The sequence below is a fragment of the Oryzias latipes genome, chromosome 3 (assembly GCF_053564925.1).
Source record: "Oryzias latipes strain Hd-rR chromosome 3, Olatipes_Hd-rR_3.1".
NCBI lineage: Eukaryota > Metazoa > Chordata > Actinopteri > Beloniformes > Adrianichthyidae > Oryzias > Oryzias latipes.
In genome coordinates this window covers 3,348,417-3,363,928 of record NC_136239.1, presented here as the reverse complement: position 1 = coordinate 3,363,928, position 15,512 = coordinate 3,348,417, and the positions used below count along the sequence as shown (strand labels likewise).

Here is a 15,512-nt window from a genome sequence, read left to right as displayed (position 1 = left end):
TGGTCTTCACTCAAAGTCAGGCTACAGAAACACTGGCTAATATTCACCTATAAGGCCATTCTCGGCAAACTACCTCAATATCTGTGCCGTCTTCTTTCTCCTGTTAACAACATATATAACTCTCGATCCTCACTCAAATTGCTTCTTTATGTCCCTAGATTCCTCAGTGAACTAGGAAAAACAGCCTTTTCCATTGCTGCCACGCTTTCCTGGAATAATCGATAGTCGATTCTGGTAAATTCAAACCATGCGCGTTCTTCTCTAAGAAACTCTCCACGGCGGAGAGGAATTACGACGTTGGTAACCGAGAACTCCTCGCCATTAAGCTTTAGAGGAGTGGCGCCACTGGCTCGAGGGTGCGGAACATCCGTTCATCGTATGGACAGATCATAAGAATCTGGCCTACCTTCGTTCCGCTAAACGTCTGAATTCTCGTCAGGCCCGCTGGTGCCTTTTCTTTGATGGGTTCGATTTTTTCCATCATGTATAGACCTGGCAGGAGGAATATTAAACCAGACGCCCTATCTCGCCTCTACAGCTCAGGGGACAACCCGGAAAGTTCCCCTATCATTCCACCTACCTGTATTATAGGGAATTTAACGTGGCACATAGAGAGCCGTGTCATCCAGGCCCAAGGGGAGGAACCGGATCATCCCCCGGCTCCCGCTAACACTATATGTTCCATCCTCGCTCCGTTTGGATGTACTAGTCTGGGGTCACACCTCTCATGTAGCCTGTCATGGAGGCGCCCACAGGACTCTCGAACTCCTGCAACGTTGTTTCTTCTGGCCTTCCATGGAAAGAGATGTTAGAGAATTCGTCTCTGCCTGCGACGTCTGCGCCCTTTCTAAATCTTCGAAATCCCCTCCTGCTGGTCTGCTCCATCAGTTACCTGTTCCACGATGCCCCTGGTCCCATCTAGTCATAGACTTTATCACTGGGTTGCCTCCCTCACAAGGTAACACCGTCATCCTCACTATCATCGACCGTTTCTCCAAATCTGCCCATTTCATCCCCCTTTCCAAGCAGCCCACAGCCACCGAGATGTCCGACATCTTGGTTCAGAAGGTGTTCCGTCATCATGGTATACCCAGTGATATCGTGTCCGATCGTGGTCCCCAATTTGTGTCTCAAGTGTGGCGGTCCTTCTGCTCTGCTCATGGCGCCACAGTCAGTCTCTCGTCTGGACACCATCCTCAATCCAATGGGCAGCCTGAACGCGCCAACCAGGAGTTTGAGGCTGCTCTCCGCTGTCTGGCTGCTCAAAACCCGTCCTGCTGGTCCTTGTTCCTTGTGTGGATCGAATACGCCCAAAACAGTCAACCGTCTTCTGCTACCGGTATGTCCCCGTTTGAGGCTTCCCTCGGGTACTCTCCACCCCTGTTCCCCTCGCAGGAGTTGGATTTGGCGGTCCCCTCGGTCCAGCATCATCTGCGGCGTGTCCAGCGCAAATAGGACTCAAGCCAGGGCTGCTCTCCTGCGCACGAGGGAGAGGAACTGTCACTGCGCAAAAACCCCCAGAATCAGGACATATATTTGTCTGGATATCCTCAGAAATACCCCATACCTGGTGATATCCACGGTGGATACTCTCCGGACATGACTGTCTCTGAGTTCATGTCCTGAGCATATCAACTCCGAGAATGGGACACTTTTATTCTGATAGAATCTGGAGATGAGATTCTCTCCAGATATCAGATGTGTCACTCGTGATATCCGAGGTCAGGATATTACCATATTCTATCCATGTAAAATCTGTTGATATCTGATGTCCATATACCAGTCATATCTGAAGTTAGGATTTGGAGCATATGGCCATCAGGCATATCTGAAGAACCAACACCAGTGATATCCAAGGTCAGGATATTACCAGATTCTATCCATGTAAAATCTGTTGATATCTGATGTCCATATACCAGTCATATCTGAAGTTAGGATTTGGAACATATGGCCATCAGGCATATCTGAAGAACACTGTCAGGATATTTTAAGATACCAGTCATCTCAAAAATATATAAAAAATAATAATAGGTGACAGAAAACCATTATAACTCAAATATATTTTATTTAAAAAATAAAAAAAACAAACACCACACACAAACATGCTTTTTTTTAGGAGTCCAAATTACTATCTTCGACCAGATAGCAGCTTTTGACTTGTTCCTTGACGTGAAGCCAGCTGAATGTCTCATGTGTGTCGATCTCAGCTCAACTCCACTCTTCCGATTTTCATCTAAGGCTTTCTGGCACTTCAGCATCAACCTTGTTAGTCGAGTGCAGCGCCACTTTGGTGAGGAATAATGATAAAGTGTTTTTTCTTCATCACTTTCCTCATCGCTCACCAAATTTGCATTGGCTCCTTTAATAAAACACAGATCCTCTTCATTTAGAATCTTCTCTGCCACTTTGACACGTTTTTTGAAGAGCTGCAGGAACAATATGAAAGGAAATTTCTTTTAATTATAGGAAACAACAGAAACACCCCCCCCCCCCCCCCCCCCCACAGTGAACTGGACCATGCAATGACCTGAGTAAATGAATCAAGGTCATAAATAGGACAACTCACCCTATCACGCCGACTGGTCAGGAGTTTCCTCCTTTTGACATTCTCTTTGCTTCCATCTCTCTCCATTCTTTCATGACATTTATAGTTCTCGTAAGCTCGATTACAAGCCCCTAGTTGAAGGAAACATAAAATGAACAGAAGATGAGGTCAACATATTGCAAACATGTGCCAAATGTGCCATGCAGACTGTGGTGGCCTTTGTAATTATCTATGAACAATGCTATTCCAAGTGTATCGTTTATTGTATCTTTGTGTTTGGTCTTAAAACATGGAAACACTAAATGAGCCATCTCACACTAATACAATTGCCATCATATCCACAAAATCTCTGGGGGGAAAAGTAACACCAAATACTTGACATTGAGTCTCTCACAGGATCTTTAACTTATTGTGAGTAGTGTAAATCCTAAAGACCAAAAGTGTAAATCGGTACATACTTCTGACTTGGTGGAAACTCCAATGTGGTTCCACATCTTTGACCGCCTGTGGAGTTCTGAAGCTAAAAATAAAATAAAATAAAAGAGAGATTATATTTTATAACTGACTGGAGTTCCTGTCAAGTTTCCTAAAACAACAATAAGAAAAGAAACATACTTGTCAGCTTCCCGGACCTTCCACTGTAGCTGCCCTCCAAGGTTCTTATGAATGTGACGGACAAGCGTCTAAAAGAAAGACAAAGTCTGTTAGGAAAAGGAAAATCAAGGAAAGTAAATAAACATCAATTTGTCACAATTATAAAAAAAAATTTACCGAAAAATTGGGCATAAAAGTACGGTTCCTCAACCATCTCACGTGTGTTTTTACTCCAAACTTAACTTCAGGTTTTTTAAACTTGAATAAAGTCTACATTGAATGTGTCCTTCAACCCAGACATTGTTAGAAAGCAGATGTTTCTTTTATGAAGATGACTTAGACCAAAATCTGGAATCTCTGTTAATAATTCCTTTGTTCAGACCTGAAGGAAAACTTAACTAAACTGCTTTTTATCTGGAACAATGAAAAACTGTTAGAGCAGACGCCTGTTTGTTCTTCATGACGGTTAACTGGCGTATACTTGTATAGATAGCGCTTTTCTACCTTCTTTTGAAGGCCCAAAGCGCTTTACAGTCACAGTCCCATTCACCCATGCACACACACATTCACACACTGATGGTGGCTCTGCTGCCGAACACTGGCGCCATGGCCAGGTTCAGTGTCTTGCCCAAGGACACTTCAAATCATGGGCGTGCAAGGCGGGAATCGAACCTGCAATATTACGATCATGGGTCGACCGCCCACCGCTTCACTGCGACCGCCGCTTAACAGCAGCGCAGTAAAAGACGCCGGCACATTAACCCAATGCATTATGGGTGTCGTAGTGAAAAGCAGTGGTACTAATGCCGGACAGACTAACGGATACTATTCACTTCTGCAATCCCGCAGGAAGCTCCTAGGGATGCATGGATGATCCACGGATCACACAGTCCCCGGTTCTGCACAGACGCGCTTGTCTGTCTGTGTTTGCAAGTCACGTCCTCTGCTTTTGTTTTACTGCTTTAAGTCGCTGCTCAACGTATGTCCATCATGTTTCTGGCTAAACTTGAAGATTTATACCAATGCAAAGTTTTTCAGTAGACAATAATTTAGCACACTGAAGTTCTTCATGACGGTTAAATTTAATGGCGTATACATACGGAAAGTTCGAGGGGGGTTTTTGCATCCGGTGTCCTCGTAGCTGCTTGATGATAACAATTTTCTTCCATGTCGCCCAGCTTCTCCAAAATCGCTTCTAGTGTTTTCTCAGTATTTTTTGCCACTTCGTCCAGCCTCTGCGATACGGCTTGAATGGCTTCACATGCAGACTCTATTTTCCCTGTAGAAGAAAAGAGAAGGAGTGTGGGTCATTTTTGCTATTAATAGCATGCAAAATTGTTAAAAAAAAATAATAATAATAAAAAAATAACCCCGTAGGCTAGGCCTCCGACACAAGCCCCAATTAATATGTCAATTAATTTAGATTAAACGTTTTACCTGAACATATCGACTCGGGTCACTGCCGCCAACTCCTGCATCCTCGGCGTCCTGGGAGACCTGACTGGGGTCTCGTCGCTGAGATGACTCAATCGGTCTCTCTTACCAGAGGGTGTGCGCACATCAAAGTTTTCCATGTTTGCACAGATGTCAACTTCTTCTTCTTCTTTTTAAGGAAAAGTTTCTGTCTTCTGCGTCTGAGTTCTGACCCTCCGCTCTGTGCCGCCATTGTTTTTAAACACATGGCGTCATGGCGGCGACCAATCAAAATTCACTTTACTGGAGCTTGGGTAACACATCACGGTTGTTCGTTTCTTGTGTTGCATTGCGGCTTCGAGAAAAAACTAAAGGGAGGGCTTAACCGCCTCCAGCACCACGGATGCACAAAATACAGTGGTTTATTAAGGTTAAACGTGGTTAAAAGTGACAAAAATAACCGACAAAGCTAAATAAAGATAATTACATTTAGAGCTACCCCATTTGGTTAAGCTGTCCTTACCCACTCCCTGAAAATATTTACGCCAAAAAAACAGAGCAGCAGTTATTATTGATTTGTTACCAAAAACGACTAAAGACTAGATATTTTGAGTTTATTACTTGCTGTTGTCCTGAACACGCAGCATGTCGGAGGAAGCAATGAAGAAACGAATGAATAAGTTCTGTCATCATTGTGAAAAGTATGTTTCAAAATCAACATTTTACCGCCATCGGAACTACGAATCAGTGGTAAGTTGTTCTACGAGCCCTTTATTGATTCTGATTGAGCCTTATTCTGTTTTATTCTATAATTTGAAGTTAGATTCCCCGTTTAGACTGGAGGTTGAAGAGAAACAGAATTTAAATTTATATGTATGTGAAAACATTATAGACATTCAATAAAGTTTACTTTGACTGTGATTATATTATTGATTAATTTTAATGCAACCTTGCAACCATTTGTGTGTTCAAGCAGATGGAGAGCAGAGACAAAATAGATGAAGAAAGTGCACTAGTAAATAGTTTTTCTTTTGTTCACTCCTCCTGTCCAGAATGTTTAGAAAGTAACAGGTGTTGTAGAACTTATTAACCTGATTTTCAAGATTTTGTTAAATTCTAATGTGGGTTTTGATCTCTTCTGTAGCTAAGGGAGACAACCACATGTACTTCAGAGCTCATCAGAAGATGAACAGGTTAATAATTTTTTTAATTTTTTAAATCATATCTGGGTACAACCAGGTCCTATTCCATTCTTGTAGAATTAATGTTTTGTAGATTTTTGGCCTCCAGGTGGTGAGACGACCGTCTGCACGCCACATTGTGAAGTCATCAGAAGATGAACAGGTACTGGAAGCTTATTTCGAAAATTTGTGTGTTCAGAAGTTTACTCTTTGTTCACAGTTTCAGACTTGCACAGGAACATTAAGCTCTACCGAAATCTGCAAAGTACCCAATCAACATGACATTGTATGGAATTGCAACCAAACCATGACCTAGCTGTTTTGAATGGAACAATTGAGGGAGATACCCCAGTTCCAAAGAGGGAGTCTACATAAGACAAGATGTAAATGTGTCTACCATAGAGCATGCCATTCATTGCCTCTTTGCGCATTTTTCCTTGGTCTAACCCCTAAAACTTGCAGTTTAGTTCAGCTGTCCACAAGTATTATTTCCTGATGACCTCCCAATAACGAGATTGGTTTTACATATGAACACGTTTACAGCCACAAGCGCATCCCTCACCACAAGCCAAAGTGTTTTTATCTTCCAAGTTAGTATTTCTTAAACAACAATGTGCACATAAAACACAATAGTTTGGTGCATGCTTTTGTGAAAACACGTGTGTTGTGCACTGAACCATCACACCTGGGTTGCACTTTTGCCTTAACAAGTATCATTTTGCTCTTGCGGCCAACAGTCTGATAAGCAATTTTAAATGTGCACATCACATTGTCATCCTGTGGATTTCTCTCTCCAGGAAAGAAGACCACCACATGCACCGCAGATTTTGGACTCATCAGAAGATGAACAGGTGAATCATCTTTATTTTACTGATCATGTCTGGGTGAGTGGGACTGTGACTGTAAAGCACTTTGGGCCTTTGAAAGAAGGTAGAAAGCGCTGTAAAAGTATACGCCATTTACAACCTGATCACTCTGTGACCCTGCAAGTCATTCAATTTAATGCAGTCTCTTTCTTTCAATTTCTGGACATGTACTGATAAGGTTTGGTTTCTTAACACATCTGTTTTATGTATCCTTTATGTTCAATTAACATATATCAATTGTAAGTTTGAATAATTCCCCTTCTTGTAGAATTAATGTTTTGTGGATTTTTGGCCTCCAGGTGGTGAGACGACCGTCTGCACGCCACATTGTGGAGTCATCAGAAGATGAACAGGTACTGGAAGCTTATTTCGAAAATGTGTGTGTTCAGAAGTTTACTCTTTGTTCACAGTTTCAGACTTGCACAGGAACATTAAGCTCTACCGAAATCTGCAAAGTACCCAATCAACATGACATTGTATGGAATTATTTTTGTTTTTTTTCTAAGATTTGTATTTTTTCTAAAAGATGCCTCGTGAATCTAAAAACCATTATGAAGAATCATCAGAAGATAATGACACAGAAGACAATTCTGCTGAAAGTGGTCAAGTAAGTTTTGGTTTTCCGAATTCTGAACTTGAATGCCAAGTTAAAAAAAATGTTTCTGCCAAAGCATTTATGTCTTGTTGTAAACCAGTGTTTTTCAAGCAGTGTGGTGCCGTGGGAGATGGTCAGGTGTACCATGGGAAATTACCCATTTTCACTGATCTCCAGGATATCAGCTCTGTGTTCATCCAAACAGGTTCTGATAAAACACTGAGTAGTTAGGAATATGAAAGATCGTAAAATATGTCCCGTCCCTTTAACTGTCTCCACCAGTTATTCTTGGAGGCTTAATCACACGTCAACAGTCTGACCAATCAGAATTGGTCTTCACTTCCTTGTTCCGATTTGGCTCGTAAAGTCGCTCAGTTCTAACAAAAATACCAGCTAAAGCTCGTTTTTAGCGCTGTAGCTTTCCACAGAATCCGGTATCAGACCGTGGAACAAGTGAACAAAACAATGAAGCTCAGAGACGCCAGTTTGTTTGCGTTTGGCAGCTGTTTGCACGACATCAACCATGATGCAAAGGGTTAAAGTGACAGCATCTCAGCGCACAATGAGTCTTACTTGTTCAACAACAAACTCACATCAAACAGTTTTTAAATCTTTTAACTTAACTTTTAATACACCTTTTAGAAAAAAATAGCTGCCACTTCCAGCGTTTTCTGCCACAATTATCACAAAGATGCATGTGAGATTGTGGATGAGCTGTAGGTCAATACAGACTATGAGTTTCTCCTTTTAATAAATATTTGGATGCTGGTGTGCCGTGGGATTTTTGTCAAGGTTAAAGTGTGCCGTGGCTCAAAAAAGGTTGAAAAACACTGCTGTGATGTGTGATATTGAAGACATTATCTGGATTTCTTTCTAATTTTATAATGACTCTATTGCAGTCCAGTTCTGAAGACCAAGAAGTCTGGAGTGAGGAAGAGGTTTTGACAGATGAGCCAGACACAGAAGACCACAGCGGAACTGCACGCAATGAACAAAATGGAGTAATGACTTTCTTGCTTTCTATATTGACTACATGGAAGGCTCTCTTCAGAATCTCAGACCGTGCATTTGAGTACATCCTCAAAATTTTTAAAAGCTTTCTTGTATTTTTGAGTAGTATCATATGTAACACTGTTTTACAAAACATCACAAAAGACTTTCCTGCCACTTTATACATGCTCAGGAAGAAATGGGCTGTTAAATGTGACTTTACAAAATTTGTTGTATGCCCAAAGTGCCATTGTGTTTATACCTTTGATGAAGCAATCATAAAAAAATGTGATGGAAGTGGGAAGGTACTGCAAAGAAAGTCAAATAAATGTGGCCATGTTACATATCCTAGACATACACAAAAAAGATTCCGTAGGCGATGTGACACAGTTCTAATGAGATCTGTTATTGGGAAAGATGGAAAAGAATTTCTTTATCCAAAAAGACAATTCTGTTATCGCAGTTTGATTAAATCCTTGGGTGACATGTTTAAACGGCCTGGCTTTAAAGAGTCCTGTGAAAAGTGGAGACAGCGGAATGTTAAGGAGGGACTATATGCTGATGTTTTTGATGGACAGGTGTGGAAGGATTTTTTGAAGTATGAAAGCAAGCCATTTTTAGAAGAGATTGGCAACCTTGGTCTCATGCTGAATGTTGATTGGTTTCAGCCCTATAACAATATTAGGGACTCAGTTGGTGTGATTTATATTGCAGTAATGAACCTTCCAAGGGAGATACGGTTTAAGAAAGAGAACATGATAGTTGCTGGAATTATACCTGGTCCCCATGAGCCAAAAGAACACATTAATGGGTTTTTGGAACCCTTGGTAAGTGATTTAAATAAGTTTTGGACTGGGTTATTTGTTGACGATGGAAGTGCAACTGGACAGTTTGTCCGTGCAGCTCTTTTGTGTTTAGCACGTGACATACCAGCTGCAAGAAAAACCGGAGGGTTTCTGAGCCATATGGCAACCAAGGGTTGTAGCAAATGTCTTAAAGACTTTGCTCGCACTCAAGACAACAAGGTAGATTACTCTGGATTTGATGAGACTTGGCCAATTAGAAGTAATGTTGACCACTGCAGATATGCAAAAGAAGCCAAGAGAGCAATTAATAAAGCTAACAAAACAAGAATTGAGCAAAAATATGGTGCTAGATACAGCTGTTTGCATGATTTGCCATACTTTGATGTTGTCAGAATGCATGTAATAGATCCAATGCATAACTTGCTTGAGGGTACAGCCAAAAGACTTATTCAAGTATGGAAAGATACTGATGCGATCTCTAAGGAGGGGTTTGTAACAATTTAGGACAGAGTAAACTCACTGAAACTCCCTAGTACTATTGATTCTGGTATACCATCAAAAATTGAGGCAGCGTTTGAAGGTTTCACTGCAGCACAGTGGAAACTCTGGGTTTGTGTGTATTCCACCTTTGCTTTGAAAGGTGTTTTAGGAGAGGCAGACTACAAGTTATGGAAAATCTTTGTAGCAGCAGTCCAGTTGATGTGCTCCAGAGTTATTGACAATGCCCAGATTGAAGATGCTCATAGATGTCTCAAAATATTTTGCAATTCTTTTGAAAAGCTATATGGCAAAGACTGGTGCACTATGAACTTACATTTACATTTGCATTTGAAGTCATGCATTAAAGATTATGGGCCTGTGCATGGGTTCTGGTGTTTTTCATTTGAACGTGCCAATGGTATTTTGGGAGACTATCATTCAAACAACCGTGATACAGAGGTCAATATGATGCGCAAATGGCTCACTGAGTGGCAAATATGGAGAGAAATTAGACTCAGTCGGATTTGTGCGTGCGTAATTCTTGATTTGTGCGTAAATTAGGATCTGTGTATGCATATTCTTGCTTTGTGCGTGCGTAAATTAGGATTTGTGCATAAATTTGGATTTGTGCGTGATTTGTTACTCACATAATACGTTTTGTGTATAAGTTAAAAAAATATAAAATGAAAAAAATACAAAATGCAATTTACGTATGCACAAATTAAGATTACAACAGCTTGAAACTACTTACACACACACATCTTTAAAAAAACACGCACAAATCCCTTGTTACGCACACACGAAGCCAAAGTTACGCACGGATCTACCATGAGACTGTTTTCACGTCTCACAAATTCGTCCGTAAGTGCTGCGTTTAAATACCAGTGGAATGCTTGGTCATTAGAATTTTCCTATCAGCCTTCCCTTCTAAACGTATCCAGACAATGACTCAATCAATACATGAAGACAGTAGACGTTAGTGTTGAACATAGAGGCTACTTACTTCGGGGCGCTGACCACCGAGATGCGCCGCCATTCTTCCCGTGACTCTCTCAGTCTGACTGCCTTTGATTTTTCCGGAAGAAAAAAAACAGTGCCCCTTACTGGTCGTTCCTGTTACGCATTTTACATCAATTCGGTGTCTCGGAGAATAATATACTTTTAACATATATATTAGCGTTTAAAAGTGAACGTCATATTCTCAGACGATAATTTTTATTTTCCTTCAAAGTTTTTTAAAGCCCTGCTACATCCACTGAAGGAAATAGGTTTAGAAGAGAAGGCTGATAGGAAAATTCTAATGACCGAGCATTCCACTGGTATTTAAACGCAGCACTTACGGACGGATTTGTGAGACGTGAAAACAGTCTCACGGTAGATCCGTGCGTAACTTTGGCTTCGTGTGTGCGTAACAAGGGATTTGTGCGTGTTTTTTAAAGATGTGTGTGTGTAAGTAGTTTCAAGCTGTTGTAATCTTAATTTGTGCATACGTAAATTGCATTTTGTATTTTTTTCATTTTATATTTTTTTAACTTATACACAAAACGTATTATGTGAGTAACAAATCACGCACAAATCCAAATTTATGCACAAATCCTAATTTACGCACGCACAAAGCAAGAATATGCATACACAGATCCTAATTTACGCACAAATCAAGAATTACGCACGCACAAATCCGACTGAGTCTAATTTCTCTCCATAGGCAAATGGCAGGAGAGCATACAATTTGCCCAGCTCTTTGGGCTAGCTGTGACCCAGACTTAAAAATACTATTACAGGGTGTTGCCAGTAGTACAGTTCTGCAGGCAGACAGCTTACAAGTTTTACATAATCTGATTCATGGGCATATTACTGATGACAACTTTGAATTTGACAATACTGTTGAAACTTTGCTTCCACCGGTTAAATGCAGCACAATGACAATTTCAGATAATTCTTCTCTTTTTTCAATGTTTAAGGCTATGTATCCCAATGACAGAATGCAGCGAGTCTCCTTAAAGTATTTGTATAGTAATAGATACAGTTTAGCTGGTGATGTATTTTCAACACGTCACTATAGGTCAGGCTCATCATCATTTGTGACAGCTAAGTGGTTGGACATTGACAGGATCACTGGAGATCCCATTATTGACCCGAATGTGGTGATGCGTCCAGGACAGATATCAGGTATATGGAAAGTTTTTGTTTGTGTATGGCGCAATAATTGTTGGACAATGGTTGAACATGCAGTGGCAAAAGTTAAGTGGTTTAAAGAGCATGGGGATAAATGGCATTATGGGCAAAACAGCTCCTGCACAGTCTGGGAAACCATGCATGTACCATATTCATATGCCTCTTTCATTCCACTGAAAAGAATCGCAAGACAGTGTGCCCACTGTATTTACAAAGTAAACTTTTCTCCAGGAAGGCAGGAAACCGTTAATATTTTTGTGACAATGCCTGCAGCTAAATGTATTTAGACCATGTCTCCCAATTGTCCATAACTACACACATGAGGATATTATTGTATAATTCAATTAAATTTAAGCATTTGGATTGACTTATAGTTTTCACAACTGTAAAACCTTGTTTTTTTTAAGACATAATTTTTACAATAAATGCAAATAAATCAATGTTGTGTGACTGTCATGTCTACACGTGTCTCTTTTTTATTTTGTGAGAAAGCACAAGTAAAGAGCAAGCTCAGTTTAATACAGTGCTTCTGGAGCGATGCCGGGTGGGGGGCGGCGGTTTTATGCTCAGGTGATACGGGCAGTTGTCCGGTGCGCAAATTTAACGTGGGGCGGTGGTGACAGCGGCTCAGTGCTTGGAAAAACATCTGGTCCACCATTGGGTTCCTATTATCTGTTCTATCAGAGTTTGTAAAAGCCTTTGAATTCCCGTACGTACAGCTGCTCCTGTCTGTGTCACACGCGGCTGCGCAAGTGAGAACGAAAGGGGAGGGGTGGTGTGGGCTCTGTCTGCCAGGTGAATCGGGGCACGCGCACCACTGCTAGCGCTGCCTGTTGCCCAACACCAGGATCACCACGTGCCTTTAGATTCCTCAGTTCATGCTAATAATGTCATTCTTTATGAACTATTGTAGACATTTTGATGTGTCTTATTTTCCATCTATGTTTTCTTTGTCTGCCTGTGGTTTAGTTGGTGTCAGACAGACAGAAAGACAGCAGGCAATGCAGGAAAACAGCTGCACTTTGAGATCATAAATAAACAATCATCATTCAGAAAAAAAAATCAGAACAGTGTTTTTATCTATTTCTTCAGACTAAAAACGTTAAATATATTGGTGCTGTCACTGTCACATCAAATTGTTAAGTTGGTCAAATGTTTCTAGTTTAAAAAATGACTGACAGATTTTATTTTAATTTCAGGCACTTTAAGCTTCTTTTCTGTTTTAGACTATAACAGGGTTTCTGTGGCTAAATAAAAATAATATTTGTTGAAAGTGTATTATGTTGCTTTTTTCTTTTGTTAATGTTAAAAGATACAATTGTAGGTAGACATACACAAATTTTATAGATACTAACCTAATATATTGTCACCGCGCGAGTGTGTGTGTGTGGGGTGGGGGTTATGGGGGGGGGGGGCAGGGGGGCGCGAAACATTTTCTTTTTCCTAGGGGGGCCTGGCAAAAAAATAATTGAGAAGCACTGGTTTAACAGATCATATGTGTAATTCTAATTTTTCAAAAACAATATATGTCTGGAAAGAATAAGTGTGCTTATGAAGTATCTTGAGCACATATATTACCAGGCAAGGCACATGTCAAACAAATGATAAATGTAATATCTGGAGACAGTACATGTCCTAATGCAGTATCGGCTTTGCAAATATAACAAAATACGGCAAATGCCACTTGTTGTTTTATGCCACTGGCAATAAGGGCAGGGCGCAAATTCAACAGGGGGCCGGCCTCCCTGTGCTTGGAAGAAATAAATCGCACTACTATAGATTTTCTATTATCTGTTATTTCACAGACTTTGAAACAGCCTAAAACCTGTAAATTGGCGCCCCTGTCTTTGATAAGGAGTCGCAAATGTGGGAAAAGGAAAATGGGAGGGAAAGTGGGCGGAGGCTGTGAGAAGCGCTGCCTGAGCAAAACCAGGATTATTGCGTGCCTTTACATTACTCAGGTCATGCTAATAATGTCATTCTTTATTTTTATCCTTTATCAACATAACTATTGCAGCATTTTTATGACGTGTCTTTATTTTCCATATACAGTTAATTTTTACATCTGCCTGCCGTCTAGTTGGTGTCAGTATTGTAAGTAAAGACAGCAGCTAATGCATGCAGTAAAACAGCTGCACTTTTTGAATATTCGGCACTTACCAGAAAATGCACCAGAAATGCTTCAACACTTAGATAAGTATACACTACAGATACTACAGGAATTTTTCCTTTTTCAGTATCTTTACTCCAGATATTTCCAGATTTGACTTCAGGTCATATTCGGAACTTTGATATGACCAAAATAAGACACAACCAGTATCTTCTGCCGGGATATCTTCAGATATGCTGCAAGTCTGGATATGCACCAGAAATGCTTCAACAATTAGATAAGTATACACTACAGATACTACAGGAATTTTACCTTCTTCAGTATCTTTACTCCGGATATTTCCAGATTTGACTTCAGGTCATATTCTGAACTTGGATATGACCAAAATAAGACACAAACAGTATCTTCTGCCCGGATATCTTCAGATATGCTGCATGTCTGGATATGCACCAGAAATGCCTCAACACTTAGATAAGTATACACTACAGATACTACAGGAATTTTACTTTCTTCAGTATCTTTACTCCGGATATTTCCAGATTTGACTTCAGGTCATATTCGGAACTTGGATATGACCAAAATATGACACAACCAGTATCTTCTGCCGGGATATCTTCAGATATGCTGCAAGTCTGGAAATGCACCAGAAATGCTTCAACACCTAGATAAGTATACACTACAGATACTACAGGAATTTTACCTTCTTCAGTATCTTTACTCCGGATATTTCCAGATTTGACTTCAGGTCATATTCGGAACTTGGATATGACCAAAATCAGACACAACTGGTATTTTCTGCCTGGATACCTTCCGATATGCTGCATGTCTGGATATGCATCAGAAATGGTCCAGATTCTTTAGATATTTAAGAAAGTATCCACAACAGATATTAAGGAATCTGGCTCTTTTCACGCAGTGTGTCATATCGCTAATCGCCACCGGGTGGAGAGTCCCGCCTACCAGCCGGGACAGAGAGTTTGGCTCTCTTCACAGGACATACCGCTTCAGGCCAATTCCCGCCAACTAGCCCCTCGCTACATTGGTCCGTATCCCATTGAGAAGGTCATAAACCCCTCCTGTCCGGCTCCCGGCGGCGCTGAAGGTACACCCTACCTTTCATGTTTCTCAGCTTAAGCCCTTCAAGGAAAGCCCATTGTGCCCGCCGTCCGCTTTCCAATCACCCGCCCGGGTCATCGATGACGCTCCTGCCTACACTGCCAGCAGGGTGTTGGATGTTCGTCGCCGAGGCCGTGGTTATCAGTTCCTCGTGGACTGGGAGGGTTACGGTCCAGAGGAGCGCTCGTGGATATCCCGCTCCCTTATTCTGGACCGTACCCTCATCGAGGACTTCTATCAGGCCCACCCAGATCGCCGCCCGAGACCGCCTGGAGGCGATCGTTGAGGTGGGGGGTACTGTCACGGTGCCTCCAGCTGCTGCCCCTCCCTCCCTGCTCTCTTATTGGAACCAGCTGTCTTTCATCACCTCATCTTCAGGCAGACCTTCTTAAGGAGACCCACCCCAGCATACTACGCCAGTCCGTTGTACTGTCTCCGGTCCATTCACCTCTGGTCACGCTGGTTCCTCGCTCCGCTCCGGTTTCCACTGTCCTCAATGCTCTGCCTCGCTTCAAGCTGGTTTCCGTCGTCCTCGGCGCTCAGGCTCGCCACAAGCTGGTTCCGGTCTCGCCTCGTGCCGCTGCGGATTCCCACGGAACCCCGAATCCGACTCACCTGTTCTGGACCACTTCTGTTATTAA

At 41.5% G+C, this 15,512-nt stretch overlaps 2 long non-coding RNA genes across 2 annotated transcripts; one reads left to right on the top strand and one right to left on the bottom strand.

Moving 5' to 3' along the window:
- Positions 1-486: 486 nt before the first annotated feature.
- LOC144991114 (uncharacterized) lies at positions 487-8,097 on the bottom strand. The gene is made up of 5 exons (XR_013655015.1): positions 4,240-8,097; positions 3,161-3,228; positions 3,004-3,065; positions 2,567-2,676; positions 487-2,426 (listed from the first exon to the last, which is right to left on the bottom strand). It is a non-coding gene; the product is annotated as an uncharacterized LOC144991114 (long non-coding RNA).
- On the top strand, positions 6,868-12,043 carry LOC144991115 (uncharacterized). Its single transcript, XR_013655016.1, has 3 exons — positions 6,868-6,952; positions 7,126-7,206; positions 8,094-12,043. It is a non-coding gene; the product is annotated as an uncharacterized LOC144991115 (long non-coding RNA).
- The last annotated feature ends 3,469 nt before the right edge of the window (positions 12,044-15,512 follow it).